Source organism: Bufo gargarizans, chromosome 3, assembly GCF_014858855.1.
Source record: "Bufo gargarizans isolate SCDJY-AF-19 chromosome 3, ASM1485885v1, whole genome shotgun sequence".
Lineage (NCBI taxonomy): Eukaryota > Metazoa > Chordata > Amphibia > Anura > Bufonidae > Bufo > Bufo gargarizans.
In genome coordinates this window covers 510,740,755-510,750,034 of record NC_058082.1, presented here as the reverse complement: position 1 = coordinate 510,750,034, position 9,280 = coordinate 510,740,755, and the positions used below count along the sequence as shown (strand labels likewise).

General features: G+C 38.5%; 1 long non-coding RNA gene across 1 annotated transcript; it reads right to left on the bottom strand.

Moving 5' to 3' along the window:
- Positions 1-442: 442 nt before the first annotated feature.
- Positions 443-5,442, bottom strand: LOC122932602. The gene is made up of 4 exons (XR_006388319.1): positions 5,384-5,442; positions 4,750-4,820; positions 2,076-2,120; positions 443-502 (listed from the first exon to the last, which is right to left on the bottom strand). It is a non-coding gene; the product is annotated as an uncharacterized LOC122932602 (long non-coding RNA).
- Positions 5,443-9,280: the final 3,838 nt, after the last annotated feature.

Below are 9,280 nucleotides of genomic sequence, written 5' to 3'. Positions count from 1 at the left end.
ATGGAAAAATCTAAATTTAAAAGAATTAGAAACAATAAGGGACTATATAGATTGGGAAAAAAGAGGAATGAAATATCTAGACCAGATCTTCGAGGAAGATAAGCTGAAAGATTTCAATACAATGATATTGGAATTTGGGATCCCCCATATTGATACGTATAAATACCTCCAACTCAGGAATGCACTGCGGACAATGGTACAGGAGGACAGGTATAGAAGGGAAAAATCAGACAGGTTGGATAAGTTTACTATAGTAGGGGAAGGAGCAGGAACAACAGCAAGGAGATATAGGCTTTTGATGGAAGGAAAGAGAATGGAGCGAACCATACTGATAAATTCAGTGTGGTGAGCCATGATGACATGGCACCTAACATTACAGTTAATATGTTGATTATATTATTTACTTACCTATGTGAAGAATGGGTTAACCCAGATGCTGTGGGTGCTTGCGCTGATATCTTCAAATTTGATTGGAGATCACTTTAACTGCCAGTTTGAGAACCTATAAAAGAACAGAAAATAACGATTTTGGCTCATTCACGTAAGTATTTTTCAAGAGATAGACCTGCGTTCATCTGTGTCATGGAAGATCTGTTGAAACAACTTATTTTCAGAGCAGAAAGCCAAGGGGGAGAAGAATGGCTGAGGAAGTGCTTACAGCAAGGACCGGACCAGCAAGAAGAGCTTCTTTTATCTTCTAATCCCGTCTGCTGCGCAGTACCTGGCGCGAGCGCCGAACTGATCGATCCTCCCTGCGATAATTTTGTGCGCATGCGCGAAAAACCTGAGACCCGCTCGCCGATTAAAAAACGTCAGCGGAGAGACAAGAGGGCATATTCCCCTTCACAATATGCGCCTCCTTCTAAGACCAAGAAAACCAACTTATCTTCAAGCCGAGCCTGCAGGAAAATTCAACGGCGTCATTTTCAACAGCATTCAACTGTCACTCAGGAGCCATCACCTGCTTCAACAGTTGATCATCCTCCTACATCATCTGCTTCTGGTGAGCTGAATTATAACTTTTTAAGTGACTGCAAACCGCAGGGCACTATTAATCAAGAGATTAATTCACTTGACATTGATTCTTCTAAATTGAAGATTCAGTTGTTTGATGAATTTTTACTTTACCTATCTAAAAAGGATGAATCACCAAAAAATGTTTGGTCTGGATTAGCAGATGTCAGTCAAATTAATACCCTTAATAGTCTGACTGCTGCTAATTCAACCATTCAACCGTTCACTAATGTACCTAAAATGTCCAATATTAACCCTGAAATGGCAGTAATTCCTGAGCTTGAATTTAACTCAGGTATAAAAGAGACATCTGTTAAAGAAGTTCTGGCGTGTCAAATTTCTCCATTAGGGTTTCATTTACCCTTGAGCGTGAAAGAAAAAATTTGGAGAAAAGAATATGTTGAAATTTTTTCTCTTCTTCCTTCATCTAGTGAGAATTTAAAAAGTGAATTATTGAAAGACAAAAAATCAGATTCTGAAGAAAATAGAAAATTACACCAGAAATCCTTTTTTAACTGGCTGCAAGCATTTAATATATACGCAGCAGTTTTGGGTGAAAAATTTCCTAGTCTTTGTACTGGTTTATTTTACCATGTAGATACTATTTTGGAGGCATATAGAAATTTTGGCGGAATGGGTTGGTGTCTGTATGACGAATCCTTTCGTCAGAAACTTGCAGTATATCCGAATCTAAATTGGGGTAGTAAAGATGTCGGGCTTTGGTTGAATTTAATGCTCCCTAACAAAAACAATCTTTTTCGTCAACCCAATTTCATTAACGTCAAAAAAGGTATCTGTTTCGCATTTAACGAGTCGCATTGCAGATGGCAACATAATTGCAAATACCGACACGAGTGTTCTTTCTGTGCCGGTTCTCATTCAGCCTCAAAATGTTTTAAAAAACAAGGTATTCACTTCCCAATTTCTAACAAGGAAATTCAATCGTTTAAACAAGGTGACTCCGCTGAATTTGCCAATAATAATTCAGTGGCTAGGTCATTACCCAAACATTCAGATGGCTAATTTATTAATTGACAGTTTTACCAATGGGTTTTTCATACCTGAATTTGTGGGTCCAGGTTGCATTCTAGTTGAAAATGCGTTATCTGTAAAACAAAATATTGACATTGTTAAAGAAAAAATTGAATCTGAAATTTTGGCAGGTAGGATTGCTGGTCCCTTTGAGTCTCCCCCCTTCTTGAATTTTCGTATATCTCCTTTAGCTTTAGTTCCTAAAAAAGAACCAAATTCTTTTCGTCTTATTCACAATTTATCTTATCCTAAATTCAGTTCCTTAAACGATGAGATGGAAAAAAATAAAGCCAGTGTGAAATACTCCTCATTTGATCAAGCTTTGTCTTTTTTACAAAAAGCAGGCCGCAATTCTCTTCTTGCCAAAGCTGACATTAAATCTGCTTTCAGACTACTACCTATAAACCCCATCGGTTATAATTCTTTGGGTTTTTATTTTCTCGATAAATTCTTTTATGATATGGCCCTTCCCATGGGATTCACCCTATCTTGCTTTTATTTTGAGGCGTTTTCAACTTTTCTACACTGGGTTATGGATATTCACTCAGGTAGTGGATTTTTACTACATTATCTCGATGACTTTTTATTTATAGGTCGTGAAGATTCGGATGATTGTATGAATCTTCTGAATAGATTCATTGGTATAGCTAAATATTTCTGCATTCCATTAGCTGTAGATAAAACTGTCTATCCTACTACGAATCTCAAGTTTTTGGGCATAGATATAAATACAGTAACAATGGAATTTAGCATACCAATGGAAAAAATCCAGAATACTGTTCAACAATTAACTCGCATATCCGGAAAAGAAAAAATTACGCTTAAACAACTTCAGTCTCTTTTAGGTTCTCTTAATTTTATTTCTCGTGTGATTCCCATGGGAAGGGTCTTTTCTAAAAGATTGTATGCTGCCACATCAGGTAAGTCCTCACCTCGATCCCATATTCGCATCACCAAACAACTAAAGGATGACATTTCAGTTTGGTTGCAATTTTTATGTGAATTTAACGGTCACACCATTTGGCAGGAAGAGTTTGTTGGCTCAGACACCTTGTCTCTTTATACAGATGCGTCTGGTGCTATTGGATATGGTGCTTATTTTGACAACTTTTGGTCTGCCGAACGTTGGCCTTTAAATTGGATTACTAATAACAAGTACTCAAAAAATTTGGTTTTTCTAGAATTATTTCCAGTTCTAGTTTCTCTAACAATTTGGTCCTCAGTGTTTCAGAATAAGAGAATTCTGCTAAGGTCGGACAATATGGGAGTAGTTTTTTCCATAAACTGTTTAACTTCAAAGTCTCCGTTAGTTTCTTCATTATTGCGTAAGATAGTTTTTCAATGTCTAAAATTTAACATTTGGATAAAAGCTAGATTTATTTCTGGGAAAACTAATTATATTGCTGATTATTTGTCCCGACAGCGCTTCAAGGAATTCTTCTTAATGACACCTCGAGCTTCCCGAATGGGAATTCCTTGTCCAACTCATCTTTGGGAGATATCAGAGGATTAACTAATGAACTTATTTTTGGTTCATTAGCCAAGAATACATGGGCAGCATATTCTGCCGCATGGTTGGATTGGAAGCTTTTCTGCATATCTCAAAAAATTTCTTATATTGATTTTAATTTAGGGAATTTTATCAAATTTATTATATATCTTTACAACAACGGTTTACAAGCCGATTCAATTTCTAAAAAATTATCGGGCATTTCTTTTTTCTTTAAATTAAAAGGCGAAAGCTCTATTCTGAATAATTTTATCATTAAACAAATGATTAAAGGTATCAAAAGAAAGTCAGTCCCCAATGTTAAGACCAGCCCTTTATCTATTGAATTGTTACAAAAGGTCATATGTAATTTAGTATTAGTTTGTTCTTCGGAATATGAAACCAATTTATTTTCTACAGCATTTTCTATAGCTTTCTTTGCTGCTCTAAGATTAAGCGAGATTGCTGCAGACAATAAAATCTCAAATCCCCCATTATTGATGACAGACATAATTTTGAATAGTGATATTCTAAAGATTTATATCAAAAAATCCAAGACTGACCAATTTAGTAAAGGAGTTTGGTTGTGTTTGAGGAGTTATCCGATTAAATCTATTTGTCCAGTTGATAATATTACTAGATGGTTTCAGGTAAGGAAACCTGACTCCAATGCTTTATTTAACCACACTGATGGTTCCCATTTGTCTAAATTTCAATTCAATTTTGTATTTCATAAATGTCTCAATGATTTAGGTTACGTAAATTATAAACTTTCAGCACATTCATTTCGTATAGGTGCTGCAACCTTTGCAGAGCAATTGGGTTTAGATAGTTCTGTTATTAAACGTATTGGTAGATGGAGGTCCAATTGCTATAAATGTTATATTCGGCCTAACCTTGTTGTTTATTGATTTTAGGACCTTCAAAAGTTGTATGGATTTTTGGTGATGAACTGATTCAATTGGCTGAGAGAAGATCTGCTTTTAGACATTCTACTGTTAATTTAGGTTATTCAGCAGAATTTTCCATAAACTGGTTTTCCTTTGCTGACCTTAAAATTTCTGATATCTTCAAGAATGTCAGCCTTATATATTCAAAAATGTCGAAACCTGACCTGTTTATTTTACATATTGGCTCGTTTGATTTGGGAAAAATCAAAACGCATTTGTTAATTTATGAATTAAAAGAATTGTTATGTAAAATATGCTACTTACTTGATGGTGTTGTACTCGTATTTTCTGACATCATCCCAAAATTTTCTTGGTTCAATTCTGAGTTATCCTTTCTGGAAACAATTAGGAAAAGAATTAATAAAAAAATGGAGATTTATTTGAAGGAAATTGGTCATGGCAATTACAGACATGTTGAATTAGAAGGATTCGTTAGAGGACTTTACCAAGAAAAGGATGATCAGCTTTCTGATATTGGATGTGATATATTCATTTCAGATTTGCAGAACATAATTGATAATGGTTTTTATTAAAGGCTTGCAATGTTTATTGGGCCACTTGTTTTTATGTGGCGTTGTGGGGTTAAGTCACTCTCTGAGTGGACTGAGTGTTATATGGTTTATTGGTTTAAATATTTACTTATTTATATTTGAGAATAAATTGGATTAACCAGATTATAATTAATTGGTTAAGTAATAAGCATTGCGGCCTTTAATTACCCAACTAAATAAATAAAGATATTTGCTTAAATTCTATTTTGAGTGATGATTTATTCTATTTTGTGAATTGGAGCGTATGACATCATGGAGCGAACCATACTGATAAATTCAGTGTGGTGAGCCATGATGACATGGCACCTAACATTACAGTTAATATGTTGATTATATTATTTACTTACCTATGTGAAGAATGGGTTAACCCAGATGCTGTGGGTGCTTGCGCTGATATCTTCAAATTTGATTGGAGATCACTTTAACTGCCAGTTTGAGAACCTATAAAAGAACAGAAAATAACGATTTTGGCTCATTCACGTAAGTATTTTTCAAGTTCCCTCCCTCCCTTCCCTATTTATTTTGTCGCTTTGCTTATTGACGGGGGTTAAGTCACTCTCTGAGTGGACTGAGTGTTATATGGTTTATTGGTTTAAATATTTACTTATTTATATTTGAGAATAAATTGGATTAACCAGATTATAATTAATTGGTTAAGTAATAAGCATTGCGGCCTTTAATTACCCAACTAAATAAATAAAGATATTTGCTTAAATTCTATTTTGAGTGATGATTTATTCTATTTTGTGAATTGGAGCGTATGACATCAAAAAAATCACAATGCTTGCGGTGGGAAAATGGGAGAAAGATCTAGGCTCCCTTACAGAAGAAAATTGGAGAGATGCCCTTAGAAACTACGCTACAATCTCGGATAGGGGCTCACACAAGATCTCACAATTCTTTATAGTACACAGACTACATCGATCTCCATGGAGGTTGAAAAGAATGGGAGTAAAAGCAACAGATAAGTGTCCAAAATGTTGGGAGGAGAGAGCAGATTTAATACACTGTTTCTGGAGATGTCCCAAGCTCCATAGATATTGGTCAGAAATAATGGAAACCGTATTCGTGCTCCTGAAAGTTCGGCTGCCCAATGACCCAATAATTTGTATTCTAGGGGCAACTGAACATCTGAAGTTAAACAAAAAAATACGACTGGTTTTGAATAAAGTATTATTTCAGGCCAGATTGCTTATACTCAGGAAATGGATAAAAGCAGATTTACCGACGGTGGGACAATGGAGAAAAATGATAGACAATGTAATTAAAGAAGAACGTGCGATGGAGAATTACAAAAAAAGGTCAATAAATCTCGACCAGGTGTGGAAAAACTGGCTGCTTTAGTGTTGTAGGATTCTTTTTTTTTTTTTTTTTCTCTCACATCCCCACGAGGAGGGAGGGGGGGAGGAGGGTGGGAAATGGGAGAAGGAAAGGAAAAGGAACTGTAGCTATTAACTGTGAACTGTTGATCGTTGCTTATTTGACTTTTATGGATCTGTTTTTGTGTGAAATTCAAATAAAGAATAATAAAAAAAAAAAAAAAAAAAAAAAAAGAATGCTATTATTTTCCCTTATAACCATGTTATAAGGGGAAATAATAAAATCTACATAACACCTAACCCAAACTCCTGTGAAGAAGTCCAGGTTCAGGTTTGGGTACCAAACATGCCGATTTTTCTCACGCGCGTGCAAAACGTATTAAAATGCTTTGCACTCGCGCTGAAAAATCACGCATTTTCCCGCGACGCACCTGCATTCTATCCGGCCCAAATCCATGATGCCCGTGTAAAAAAGTCCTAAAGGGGTTGTGTCAATTCAGCAAATGGCATTTATTATGTAGAGAAAGTTAATACAAGGCACTTACTAATGTATTGTTATCATACATATTGCTTCCTTTGCTGACTTGATAAATTTTTCTATCACATTATACACTGCTCGTTTCCATGGTTATGACCACCCTACAATCTATCACCAATGGCCATGCTTGCACCAGCCTATGTGAGCTCCCACATTCCCAGCTACCAGAGAAGCCGGCACTTTTTCCTATAATGTGCAAGCATGGCCTCCGCTGATGGATTGCAGGGTGGTCGTAACCATGGAAATAAGCAGTGTATAATATGATGGAAAAATGAATCCAGGCAGCAAAGGAAGCAATATGGACAATAACAATACATGTGGCTTGTATTAACTTTCTCGACACGATAAATGCCAGTTGCTGAAGTTACACAACCCCTTTAAAGTCCAAAGCTAAGGGGGTCATTTACAAACAGATATACAAAACTATTTGGAGTATATCTGTTGCAGATTGCGGCGCAAAGGTTATTTGCGTCTCAATCTGCGACTGAAGGCATGGCATAGGTGGGGAAGAGGGCCGGCCGGCAGGACTGTCTCATTTATCATTTTCTATGCCTGTTTTAGGCATGCTGTAGATGTGGATAAGTTATGTAGACTTAGACCCACCAGCTAAAGGGGGTATTAAGACCGGGGTCTAAAACGTCAGTCTTAATAAATGACTCCCTAAATCCTTATAATATCCTCTGACATTATACATCTAAGGCTACTTTCACACCTGCGTTCAGGTGTCCGCTGGTGAGCTCCGTTTGAAGGGGCTCACAAGCGGCCCTGAACGCAGCCGTCTGGCCCTAATGCATTCTCAGTGGAGGCGGATCCACTGAGAATGCATCCGTCTGCCAGCGCTCAGCCTGCGCTCCGCTCAGTGAGCGGACACCTGAACGCTGCAAGCAACGTTCGGGTGTCCGCCTGGCCGTGCGGAGGCGAGCGGATCCGTTCCGACTTATAATGGAAGTCAATGGGGACGGATCCGCTTGAAGATGACACCATATGGCTCAATCTTCAAGCGGATCCGTCCCCCATTGACTTTCAATGTAAAGTCTGAACGGATCCGCTCAGGCTACTTTCACACTTAGAAAAAAAAATTTAAGTTATAATGCAGACGGATCCGTTCTGAACGGAGCCACCGTCTGCATTAATATGAGCGCATCCGTTCAGAACGGATCCGCTCGAACGCTAGTGTGAAAGTAGCCTAATGCAAGTGAATAAAGGCATTTCATACCCCATTCACATGCAAGGGGAAAAATCTATCCAGAATAATTAGCTTTCATGTGGATTATAAAGTCCGTAACATGCTCATTACTTGTGTGGCTTCCACACATAAAAGCCACAAAATTAGCCACAGTGTTTTACAATGAGGCTAATCCTCTTGCAGATTTGCTGGCAGAACCACAGCAGAAATCTATATTTTAGCCTTAAATTTCTGTGTCACATACTGCACTGTTACTTATCTCTTCTCCACTAGCTGTCTACTAGAGTTGAGCGAACACCTGGATGTTCGGGTTCGAGAAGTTCGGCCGAACATCCCGGAAATGTTCGGGTTCGGGATCCGAACCCGATCCGAACTTCGTCCCGAACCCGAACCCCATTGAAGTCAATGGGGACCCAACTTTTCGGCACTAAAAAGGCTGTAAAACAGCCCAGGAAAGAGCTAGAGGGCTGCAAAAGGCAGCAACATGTAGGTAAATCCCCTGCAAACAAATGTGGATAGGGAAATGAATTAAAATAAAAATTAAATAAATAAAAATTAACCAAAATCAATTGGAGAGAGGTCCCATAGCAGAGAATGAGGCTTCACGTCAGCCACCACTGCAACAGTCCATTGGCATATATTTAGGCCCAGCACCCAGGCAGAGGAGGGAGGTCCCGTAACAGAGAATCTGTCTTCATGTCAGCAGAGAATCAGTCTGCATGTCATAGCAGAGAATGAGGCTTCACGTCAGCCACCACTGCAACAGTCCATTGGCATATATTTAGGCCCAGCACACAGGCAGAGGAGAGAGGTCCCGTAACAGACAATCTGGCTTCATGTCAGCAGAGAATTAGTCTGCTTGTGGTCGCGGCACTCACGAAGAACGACTCCTACCTACTGGCTAGCTAAGCGGTTAGAGTTATGCCGAAACCGTGACGTTGGAGGGACAGCTGAAGGAGGCCATCCCCTTGGTGTAGAGCTGAGATTGAGGGCGGGTAGGGTGGGGAGAGTTTGACACACGTTCATTGAAGGAGGGGCAGAGGTGCCATGATATAGGCATCCGTGCCCCTCCCACAAATACAGGCCAATGAATCGGCCTTAACACTTGTGGTCGCGGCACTCACGAAGAACGACTCCTACCTACTGGCTAGCTAAGCGGTTAGAGTTATGCCGAAACCGTGACGTTGGAGGGACAGCTGAA